The 13,132-nt window shown below is 32.4% G+C and overlaps 1 long non-coding RNA gene across 1 annotated transcript; it reads left to right on the top strand.

Moving 5' to 3' along the window:
- The first annotated feature begins 2,549 nt into the window (after positions 1-2,549).
- Positions 2,550-5,645, top strand: LOC126888295 (uncharacterized). Its single transcript, XR_007699492.1, has 3 exons — positions 2,550-2,715; positions 2,911-4,515; positions 4,588-5,645. It is a non-coding gene; the product is annotated as an uncharacterized LOC126888295 (long non-coding RNA).
- The last annotated feature ends 7,487 nt before the right edge of the window (positions 5,646-13,132 follow it).

Below are 13,132 nucleotides of genomic sequence, written 5' to 3'. Positions count from 1 at the left end.
TAACCAATATTTATGAATTACAAATGGTAATAATAACTCTATAATAACGTTCAGTGAAGATGTCACACATATATTTTGTCATAAAATGGTAATTATTTTAGTTCCAAAGTGTAACAATTCGAGTTGTTTCATTTTGTAACTGATATTTTCTCAGTTGCAAACAGATTTCTAAATTTTACTCTTCAGAGTTGGCTTTGAACGTTAAATAAATTCAAAGACTGAATGTCCAAGGACAGATTATGAAAGAAATTAATATTTTCGCAAGAAGGCATAATTATATTCTTTTCCTATAATGAAATCTCATTACTGCTTAGCTCCCACACAGAGAATATATTTACAGGGGGGCTTGAACTTATCTGAAATGTATCGGTTGTATCTAAAGCAGTGCACAGAAAATAATTGTCAGTCTATTAAAAAGCATGTATATGGAAATATTTTCCATACTGAGTACAATATTTAAATTTTTTCAGCAAAAAAAATGCATATTCTTTCTGTGAATATTTTTAAGATCTATCCAATGAAGAGAATCTGAAAAAACAGGAAAGCTTTAATCCTCACATTAATGAAAAGAACCAAAGTCAATTAGAAAAGAAAACGATTTAAAACTGTCTTCTTCATCAAAACTCTAGTATGTTGTTTCGACTTGCTAGCAGTTCAGGTTGTTCCAAACAGAGACAGAAGTGATTTTTTTAAAAAAGAGGGCTTGCCCGTTACAATTACACCATTTACGATATACATAATAAACAAGGATATTACTTTTTATGGCAAGACGGGTAGTTTGTAGGGGTGTTAACAAAATAGGTGGTTGTTTACTAGAAATATTTGAGGGATCATGTTACAGTAAAACTTCATATTTTATTTTATTTAATCAGTTAAGCCCATTTGTACCTTTCGGTGTTGGGCTCAGAAACGTCATATTTTACTCAGATAATTGCACTGGGCAAAATAAAAATAAGTTTATATGTGCACGTTAATCGTACATTGTCTTAAATACACATATTGAAAGCATTACTCGTAACTTCTTTGTGGTAGAACACATCCAAAACTAGGGCGATACAATGCATGCTCTTATAGAATGTGAAAAATAAAATGCTCTGAAAGGAGGACCACTGTATGTGCCTTCACAACTAACACCTATAATAAATTTGGCAAAGAAAACTGGAAAACCCTATATTACTATTATATTTCGAGATTTCATGAATATTAAAGCTTTAGTTAAAAACACAGCTAACTATACCAAAAATATCAGCGAGGAAACAATGAAATGGAATGATTTGCATATTGTTAAAGTAGAAAAATTAGCCCCCTACACAATTTTATACAAAAAAATATTTTTTTAGGAGTTTTAAAGTATAAATGTTAACCGGAGAACAAGAGGATAGCGAACAAATATTGATATCAGACTTCTCATACATGCTAATCAGTTATAACAGAATATATACTCTCTATTTATATTCATTTAACGTTTATATTCTTTGGTTTATTCAATGTATAATTTTATTATCAATAAATAATTATGTAAGTGGGTGTACAGATATTCCTGCCCTCATAATATTCTTTTTTATACATACAAAAGTGTATAATCTCTCATTTTTTTGTTTTAGCATACTGCATAGTACCTATATCATGTGGCCAAGTTATAATCATATTTTTTGTGCTACTAAAATCATTTGTATTATTTTAACCTGCTGTATCACAAAATGATTTTAAACTAAATATGAATTTAATTTATTGGTTTTGGTTACTTATTTATTTTATTCTACAAAGTTAGGTAGGTTATAGTTTTTGTATAGATATCTAAAAAAACAACAACCAATAGACACTGAATAACAAACAAAACATGTAACGTTATTGAAAACACGAGAAATCTTTGTCAACGTTGTGTACATGCAAAAAGAGAAAATAAAGGCGGGTTTAAGCACAGTTTAATGTGGAGTTTAAGAAACCTCAACAAAGAAATAAAATAAAGGTGCAAATAAATTTAAAGTCACAATCAAAACAACTAGCCAAGAGTTGTATTATTTAGGAAAATACTCTACATTCGTCAGAAAAACTGTTTCTTTTTTGTTTGTCGAAGTTCGAAGTTGAAAAATCATGTAAACAAAAACAAGTGATCAGGTTGACTTGACGGTTGACGGTATGTCATTTGCCAATATTTAACTTTTGTGATTGGTTCAAATTTTCAACAACAATCCGGCAACACTGTTCGCAGTTTCTCTCATTCCTTTCTACTCCCTGGATTCAAGAATACAGCTTTTTAAAATCGAGAGAAATTATGAAGGAGTAGAAAAGCGAGCTAGCGTAGTAGGGAGTAAAACTTTCTCTCGATTCAAGAATAAGCGCACTGATTGTCATTTGTCTTTATTGCTTAATTCTCTGACCAATACGAACACAGATATCACGTGGGTAGTTCTAACCAATAAAATCGTGGAATTCATAGCGGTATTTAGGGAGAGATTAAATGTCCAGCAAACGACGGCAATGTTGCCAGATTCCTTTTAGCGGGAATTTTAAAATTTTATAGCAGTTTGGTTTTAAATTTGACAGTTCTGTTTTGTCAATTCAAAAATCTTAACCTTACTTTTACAAGTGATTAGGATTATTATTTTATTTACATATAAATTGAAACAATAAATATTGTGCTGTGTCATAATTTAAAACTCATTATGTTGCAGTCTTTTCCAGTTGATAAAATTGCAATTCAAAAACTTTTAGGTAGGTAGGTGTAACTTCCACATTACATATTATTTATTTTTTAAGTATTAAGGTTGATGTTGATATCAAAAATTTAGATTTCAAAGATAGTTTTATGTAGGTAGATACTAATAGAATAATACTAGATAATAGATTAGATACAAAGTAAGCTGTAAGTAGTATAACTGCCCATGTAATCACCTGTTATGTTTTTAGATTTGCACTAGATTGGCACAGAAAGAGAACAGTACAAGAACATGAAACATCTTATTATGAATGTATATGTAAGTGATCCTCAAAAAATTATTTTACAAAACAAGATAGAGAAAGAGCTTTAAAATCCCAAGGATCCTGCAAAATGTTTATTTGGTGTACTAGTCGAATAATAGTATCTAAAATTATTGAAACTATTTTAAAACATATTACGGACACGAGGATGATATAGAGCACTTACATAAATACCAAAATCAGATAAATATCTCTTCAAAGTTTATTTTGAGACTTCCTTCAAAAATGTAAGTAAAATATTTGCATATCGACGGCGGAAAGGTAGGACTTCGTAACTGAAAAAATTTTATAACATGAGTTAATTCAGTTTTCGCTTTAGAATAAGTGTATCGGCAGCTATTAAACAGCGATTACAGCTGGGAAAGTTTCCGGAAGGCTTCTAGAAGGCTTTCCCAGCTCTAAAAGCTGTTTAATAGGTGCTGATGCACTTATTATAAATCGAAAACCGAAGTAACTCATTTTATACAAATTTTTCAGTTATGAGGTCCTGCCTTTCCGCCGTCGATATACACAATATAATTTAAAACAAGAATGTTACCACTAAACCACTTTTTTAAATATTACTCATGAATATTTACTACATTTTACAATTTCAAACTAGTGTGTTTGATTCTCCTATACCTATATTTTACTTTTTTAGTAAACTTCAGACTGTTCAGGATAGCATAATAGCATAGGAGGCGAATTAAAAAGAATTAATTTACTTACAAGTAAAGATATCACAAACATTAAACTATCTTATGCTTACAGACTCATGTCCAATATTATTTTACAAACAACAGGGCATACTAATGGATATTCATTCTGAATTTAATATTTATGATTTTTGTCTTATTTTCCTTAATACTGTGCAAAAATGAAATGTTAATTAAGTGTGGTAAATCCTTTATCGCAATCGATGGAACTCATAGGCTCAATTCCTATGACTTTGAACTTATGACAGTATTAGTAAAAGATGAATTTGGGAATGGATTTTGTACTGCTTTCTTATTTTCAAATAGAAAAAATACCTACTTTAATTTACCGATTTTTTAAATACATGTCTGTGTTGGTATTATATGTATAGTCAAATGTTTTCATATCAGGCATAAGCGACACCTTTTACAATGCCTCGTCAAATGTAATGGGTATTGCTCCTAATAGACTGTTAAGTGCCTGGCACATAGATAGGGCATGGTAAGTAAATCTTAATAAAATATCTGATTCTGAAAAAATCCTATTATGTATACAAGATGTATTAATGATGGTTTAGAGAGTATTAATAGCTTTTTGGGTAGACTTCTAAGTGATGCAGATACATACAATTTTAGTAAGTATTTCCAGTAGAACTAGTGCAATAACATCCAACAATGGGCCTATTGTTATAGGAAGGGGTTGTGGAATTAATACCAATATGACCATTCAAAATTTTCATAAAATTTTGGATAAAAGGGTATCCATTAGTTGTTATCAGTTAAGTTTGAAACTTCGCACTTATGGAGAGCTATACCATAATATATAATATGTATATCTCATAATATTACATCTCATATTGTTCACTACAGTAGTAATGAGTGAGCCTGCATACACAGAACCATAATAATATATTATAGTTCGTGTATGCAGGCTCACTCATTACAATAGTGAGCAATATGAGATATAACATATTATAGTATAAGTCTCTGTGCATGACCAGATTAACATGTTTAGTGCCCATCTCGAACAAGCTCCACTTGGCTGGTACCACATACTTAAATCATTTATTTAGTTACACAGTACTACTCACATAACTTATGTGTCGTCAGTACCTTCCGTAAAACCTTCGTGATGCTACCCATATGTCATGGCCACTGAATGTGTTAAAGCTTGTTAATGTAGGAGAGTTATACTAAAATATATATCTTATATTATATTGCCTTAAATAGAAAAAAATATCTTATTTAAATTGTATCCATGTAAGTTTTGATTTAATGAAATAAACCTTTTAATCAAAAAAGTGTTGTTTACTTGTGTACACCCAGCAATATCCTGATCATAGATAAATAATATAGTATTACCGGATCCTGATATGCAGACGCCAATAGGGCTTTTCATCGATTGTCATTTGTTTCGAGCTTCTGTCATGAGTCACATAATATTAATGTATCTACGTCATACGTCTTTGGTTTGTATCATTGGTATATAGCATATACCAATAACGTATGACGTAAATATATTAATATTATGAGACACATGACAGAAGCTCGAAACAAATGACTGTGAATGAAATGCCCTATTGAATAGGGCTTTTCATCGATTGTCATTTGTTTCGAGCTTCGTTCAAGTGTCACATAATATTAATATATCTACGTCATACGTCTTTGGTTTGTATCATTGGCAATATCAATAACATATGACATAGATATATTAATATTAGACGACACATGACAGAAGCTCGAAATAAATGACTAAGTGAAAAGCCCTATATCATGTAAATACAAGTCATAAAGATGTCCTTCTACGGTTAAAATTTCACAGCCTAAAGACATCATTTATGTAACTTCTTAAGCCGTCACAAAATGACTGCAATAAGAAAATAGAATTTATTAACTCGCCTCGCCCCCAGGCAAAGTAAAGGTGCTAGGCCACTAAGAATGTTTTTTTCAATTTTTTTATTTTGTGGCTTTAGCGCTTAGCTATTTAGCCAGATATACTACATTCGCTCTCGCGAGATTTTTTTTGACACTGACGTTAGTAATTTCTTTTTTGAAAAATTCAGTTGTCAGAAGTGACTGGAAATTACTACAAAACCAACGCACCTGCTCATATCCAATATTATTAATAGTAAACAGACATAAAAATAACATAAACCTTACGCCAATCAATATTTATTTATTTAAACCATTATAATGTATTGATAGCAAATGAGAAAATTATTTATTGTACAAAATAAAAATATTTTGTAGAAATAAACTTCACAAAATTTTATGAGATTAGTAGACACTCCCACTATTTCTAATAATTCTTCTTTTTTTAATGAAAGATTAAGTTGATTTGAGTTGATTTTAGCAGTTAATAGTGTGAAGTAGGAATTTTTGTGTTGTACGTTTCCTATTCCGAATGTCTCAAAAAAAATCTCGCGAGAGCGAATGTAGTATACATGATGAGAATTAATACTATTATAATGCATATTAAAACTAATTCAAATTACTAGTAATTTTATTAATATTCTGAATAATTATGTAACCACTTAATACTACAATAAAAAAGTGTCCATCTATACTATCCCAACACATTTTAACCTTTGAAATCGTAAATTTCCATTCCCATTAAAAAAATAATTTGTACTGTATAAGTATATTTCTTTTGAGCTTCATTTTTTTTTTCAAAATACTGCAACATGAGTTTTAAATTATGACACAGTACAATACTTGTTTCAATTGACAGAACTCTCTTAAAACCAAAGTGGCATTAGACTAATTTTAAAATTCCCGCTAAAAGGAAAAAGGTAAATCTGGCAACAGTGCCGTCGTTTGCTGGACATTTAATCTCTCCCCGGTATTTAACGGCTCGTCTCCCATATCACTGAATCCGTGTATATTAATAGTATACATAGATTATACAACATATGACAGAAGCTCGAAACAAATGACAGTCGATGAAAAGCCCTATAATGTCAAAATCTCAAGTCTCAATCAAAAGTGAAGTGCCAAAATAAATAAATTAGTTTGTCTTTCTTGCATTTTTTATAGAATTCAAACAATATTCATACATAATTATAAAATCAAAATTTAAAACATAAATATTAATTAAATATATTAATAAAGTGCTTCAATCACATCAATCCAATGGAAGTAAAACAAGAACAAAACAACTTTTTTGAGGAAGATTGCAAAATCCAAATAGAACATAATAACTTACCCCAAGTTGGACTTTACCATTCTGTTAAACTTGAAGTTAAGGATGAGTTATCTCAGGCAGATTCACCTAATACGAGTACAATCAACAATTATATGGATTCAGACACATTAAACATGGAAACTATTGTTAAGAACATCAAATTAGAGGAGATGAAGGATGAACCTCAACAAACTGAAAATGGTAATGTTTGTATGGAATTTGTAAAATGCTTAAAAAACGTTTAACCCCTTAATGCACATATTAATTTTGAAGTTTGAGTCTAAAAAAAAGCAGGGGTGTAACCAGGATGATCCTAAGGGGGAGGGGGGTTACAACTACTTGATGGTCTATGGGGGGTATGGAATAGTAATGGTGTTAAGGCGTATAGAGCCCCGTATTTGTAACCCCCCCTGGGATCCTATTTTCGAATTCATTCAGGCATATTTTGCATACGAAATTAGATGAATTTCGCTTGAAATCCAGTTTCTTGTATTTTTGAATACTTTGTGTACGAATTTTGAATTTTTTCATATACGATGACTCAAATGGGTATGACCCATTGGAGTTTGGATGCTTCATATAATTGAAGACATGAAGTGCATTTGTCTATGTGACAAATTTTTCAAAACTTGTTTTTTATGTTAAAAGTAAGTTGTTCGAACCTAAAAATCTTTCAAACAAGCCAAACATGTTTTCTATCTATCAGCGAGGTTCCTACAGCCTCTGCCGCTTCTCGCATTTCGACCGCCATCGTTTTCTGTCCATCCATTCGTCTTCTTTGATGGCTCTATCTTTCATGATGTGCCGTACATTTTCTTTCCAGGCAACTGAAGGTCTTCCCCTTCTTCTTCTTCTTTGGTGTGGTATGTAATTTAAAGCTTCCTTTGGCCATCTATCTTCATTCATTCGTTTTACGTGACCATACCACACTAGTTGTCTAGTTTCAATTTTATCTACACTGGAATATATAGTATGTGTCCTCCTTCTAATATCTTCATTCCTGATGTGATCTTTTTTAGATATACCACACGCTCTCCTTAGATAATCCATTTCTACTACTTCTATTCTTTTCCTATCTTTTTTTGTCATCTGCCAAACTTCTGCTCCATAAGTCATAATAGGCTCTACCAAGGTATGATAGATTCTCAAATTTTGTTTCTTGTCTTATATATTTAGACCACAGTGGAGAGCTCAGAATGTTTACCGCTTTTTTGCCCTGCTGCGTTCTCTTTTCGATGTCTTTTTTGGTAGTGCCTTCTTTAGATATTATAGATCCGAGATATTTATATTCATTACATCTTTTCGTGGTTCTAATTTCTAACTCTGGATCTTCTTCATCATCCCCTATTTTAAGATACTCTGTCTTTGACATATTCATATTGAGGCCCCATTTTTCATATTCTTTCTTTAGTTTTCTAAACATGTAGTCCATGTCTTCCTCATCATTCGCTACGACTACCTGATCATCTGCAAAAAACAAAGTTGTTAGACATTTACCACTGCCTATGTCTATTCCCATTCCGGATACTTGTTTCCTCCACTGCTCTAGCGATGACTGAATATATATTTTAAATAAAGTCGGAGACAGACAACATCCTTGTTTAAGCCCCTTTGATACACAATAAGCCCATGAGGCTGCAGTGCCATCGGAGACATATGTCAGACAACCTCCAAAAAAAAAAAAAAAAAAGCCCCTTTGATATAGGGAATGATTCAGATATAAAGTTTCCTTCTTTAACGGCACTTCTTGCATTTTTGTATATATTTGCGATAGCATCCACATACTCTCTACTGAGACCTACCTTCGTCAATGTTTGAAACAGTTTTTTCAAAGCTACCGTATCGTATGCCTTCTCCAAATCTACAAACAATAGGTGGGTAGATAGATTCCTTGCCTTCCGTTTTTCTATTATCTGCTGCAGAACGAATATATTATCAGTGCACGATCTTCCTGCACGAAATCCACTTTGTTCTTCCATGTCTTCGTATTCTGATTCTATTCTTTTCTTTATTATTCGACCGTACAACCTCCCTACTGAGCTGGTAACAGTTATTCCTCTATAATTAGAGCATAGGCGTTTATCCCCTTTCTTGAATACTGAGCTGATGTATCCAGCATTCCAATCATCAGGGATATTTTGTCCTTTTAAGCATTTATTAAATAGTTGAACCAACATCTCATGTAATATGTTTGGTCCATACTTTACCAACTCAATTGGGATGTCTCCAGGTCCTGCTGCTTTACCGTTTTTAGATCTTTTGAGGGCTTCGCTTAACTCTCCGGTTGTTATCTCAACTATTTGTGTATGTTCGGCTAATTCTTCCATTTCGATCTCTTGGAATTTACATCTATCTTCTGTCAGTAAAATCTCATAATGGTGTTTCCACTGTTTAAGATCTATTAACTTAATGTTAGATTTTTCCTTTCCTTCCCTCTGGAGAGACTTTATTACCTTCCACGCTTGCCCAACTCTTGTTCCACCCATATACCTATCCACTTCTGCGCATTTTCGGTCCCACATCTCATTTTTACTTTTCACTACTTCTCTTTTTACATCTCGATTTAATGCTGCATATCTCTTGTGATCTTCCTCCTTTCTTGTTGACATCCATTTCTGATAAGCAGTTTTCTTCTTGTTTACTAGCGTTTGCATATTCTCCGACCACCATTCTGTATTTTTTATTTCATGTTTGTCTTTATACCCCAACACTTCACTTGCAGCCTCATGAATGTATTTTTTAAGTTGCTGGTATAATTCTTCCACTGATATATTTTCTCGTCCCACATTTTGTAATTTTGTGGCCAGTCGAAATTTATATAGAAATTTCGTTGAGTCTTCTTTTAAGCTTTCTAGGTTATATTTGGACGGCGTTATGCATAACTCGACCAAGCGCTATTTCGTTAATATCGAGATAACAGCGGATTCTGGTGACACATAGCTAAAACTATCTTGGAAAAAATCCCTGTTATTGTCACGTTAACGGTTACTAGAAAAACAAAATTAAACCAAGCGACATTAATCCACTTACCATTAAGCGACCATTAAGCAACCAAGAAACGAAAAACTTTGAAGCCATTTATCTCAAAACTATGTTTTGGCGCTTGGTCGAGTTATGCATAACGCCGTCCATTTATGAGATCTTACTTCTTGTCCCTTTTCTATATTCTGTACCTGAGTATTATTGTTTTTGCGATAGTTAACTATCACGTTGGCCATAAGTAAACGATGATCGGATGCACATTCTGATCCACGGTATACCTTTATGTCAGTGGTTTTCAGCTGGGAAGTTTGACGTTAAATTACATAGTCGATTATCGAGCGCAGATTCCTAGTAGGTTGTATCCATGTAAATTTGTGGATGTCTCTATGTTGAAAAAATCCATTCATAATTTTGAGAGACATTGTTTCACAAAAATCTCGTAAGACGCATTCCGTTGTCATTGGTTATTTGTTCCCCATATCTTCCTACGACTCTATTATTTTCTTCTCTACCTACTCTGCCGTTTAAATCTCCCAGTACATAGATTTCACAGTTTTCTTTAACTTGAGAGATTATTTCATTCATCTTGTCGTAGAAATCGTCTTTCCTTTCTGGATATGCATCTTCATTCGGGGCATACACTCCGACAATTACGATATTGTGCCCATTCTTTTTCATTTCCAGCATCAGCAGTTGTTCATTTACTTCAGTCCATGATTTAATATTATTTTTAAGATTTTTTCGAATAGCAATAGAGACTCCTCTCTTAGCTTTGTTATCTTTGCTCACTCCACTGAAGATATGTATATACTCTCCTATCTCTTCATTTCCTTTTCCCTTTTTCTTGGTTTCGGTAAGAACACATACATCTATTTTTCTTTCCGCTAATTCTTTGAATACTTCTGCTTGTTTGGTTTTAAGTCCTTGCACATTCCATGTAGCCAATATCATTTTCCTATTCTGTTGCATTAGTCGTCTTTGTTTTGATCCGTCCGCATTCCGAGGCGTTTTGTCGAAATTTGTAGCATTTATTTCTTTTGACAAGGGACGAGTTGCTAGCCCATCGCCTCAACTCTCCTCCTTTATCCGGGCTTGGGACCGGCACCGGCATTTACTGAGCTACTCAATCCACCCAGCACTTACCGGAGGTGGAGTTTTAAAATTAATATTTTCTAAGTCACTAGAGGGTAAAGGATCTATGTACACAGTAAATTTTAAAATGTAAGTGCATAAAGGATCTATGTACACTTTTTATATATAAAAAATATATAATAAATTTTTTTTAATAGTGTTAATAAATATATTATAAGTTTTAGGACTACCTATCCTATAAATTTAGTCTATTTAGATCTTATAGTAAAAAAGTTCTAAGTATAAAAACTTTAACTTCATTTTTCTCAATAAATTGCAAATGTCACATTGACCAGGGACCAGGCACTTGTGTCTTCAATTGTTTTGTTGTTATCATTTCAAGGTCATTTGAGTTGTCATTAGGTTTGTTCCAACACGACCGAGAACCGTCACGAAATGGTAATGCTCCTGCGCAGTAAACAAAATCCGTTCCAACAAAAATATGATCGTCATCGGATCGTCCTTCCCACTGTTCCAACAAGAGTTGTGATCTTTTAGTGACGGTTTCGTGATGATCATTTCAGTAATCGGGAAATAGAGTTTTTCATTGATTGTCATTTGTTTCGAGCTTTTGTCATGTGTCACATAATATTAATATATCTACGGCATACGTCTTTAGCTTTTATCAATGGATATACCAACAACAATATACATATTGATAGATAAATCAGCTATCAGTGAGGTAACCGTTCCAACATCGGTTTCCAAATTACCGTCATGGGACGATAACTGGGCGATACAATTACGAACATGCACACAACAAACGGTACAAGTAGTTTCGTGATGGTTTCTGGACCGTCCAAAAGTTTATGTTGGAAAAAACCTATTGATAGTTTTAATCCTTGTTGTATACAATATTTATACATTGAACTTTCTTTTCAATGGCTGGTTTAAAATAATTTTTTAATAGAAAGAAAAGACATACTGTATGTGTGATAATGCATAGGCCGTTTCAAGACTTTGACGTTTATGACACTAATATGAAACCTGGGAGGCAAACATTGAAATTATTTATATTTGTACTGCATTGAGTTTTTTGAGTTTTTTACGTTTAATAGTTTTTTATAAAACAGTTATTGTTGTTATAAAATAGTGGTTTATATAACAGTTTTTATATAATAGTTTAATAGTTGTAAAATAGTTTTTTTTAGTTGTATTTTCCGAACATTTTGCTGTTGACATTGTGTAGCTTTCAGCTGTTGAAGTTCTTTAACGACTTTATTTAGTTTTAAGCAGTGAATAAATAAACCTGAGTGAATATTTTCAAAAGCTGTTGGTATATAGATCTATTTTCCCTCAAGGGGTATGAGTTAACCTACAGTAGAAAAGGTTTTCCAAGGGTAACTAACATGGACATAGTTACTTATTTAGGGCTTAGTAATAGTTTCTACACAGGTCAACAAATGAAGGCATTTAAGAGTTTTAATTCTTACAAATATTTTGAAGCAGGATTTGTATATAATTGTGGAGCTATTAAAATAAATAATTTCATCATAGTGGTTGGTAATGTAAGTTTAAATTTTATTAGCTCTAATAAGGCATGGTTCAGCTCAGATATCTTCAAAAATTGCATTTTAAAGAATTTGTACCTGCAGTGAAAACATTTCAAGAGAAGACACTGGGAATACTGCTGGAAGAGGTGAAATGTTTTTTGATTTTAGACGATTCTCCTCCCTCTGAAAATATTCTATGATCAAAACATGGCAACTTTAGTTGTATGTTTTTGCCAAAAAATACATTGCTTATTCAACCTATGGATCCGGAAATAATTTTAGCAACCAAATGAATATACCGCAGAAAGATTTTAGATGAAGTAATTACAGTAGAACCCCGTAAATCCGAACCCCGCTAATCTGAACTTTCGGCAAATCCGAACCAACGGAAAGTGAAATAAATTTAAAAATTCAAGACAAAAACTTAAAAACATGTTTATTATACAGAGTAAAGCTAGAAAATTGGACAATGTAGGATTAATAGGACTTTTGACATTTAAAATTTCTTAAAAATAAATATTATACTTTAATATATAGGTTTATAAAGTGTTTATAAAGGTTAAACACAAACTTACTTTGGTTCTCTCATAGTCAACTTGAGTCCAAAAATATTGTCCACACTCTTGCGAGAGCGTTTGGCTACTCAAAATCGCAATGAAAGCTTTGAACTACTAGTTAAGGCTAAC

Source organism: Diabrotica virgifera, chromosome 7, assembly GCF_917563875.1.
Source record: "Diabrotica virgifera virgifera chromosome 7, PGI_DIABVI_V3a".
Taxonomy (NCBI): domain Eukaryota; kingdom Metazoa; phylum Arthropoda; class Insecta; order Coleoptera; family Chrysomelidae; genus Diabrotica; species Diabrotica virgifera.
This window is presented reverse-complemented; position numbering and strand designations above follow the sequence as displayed.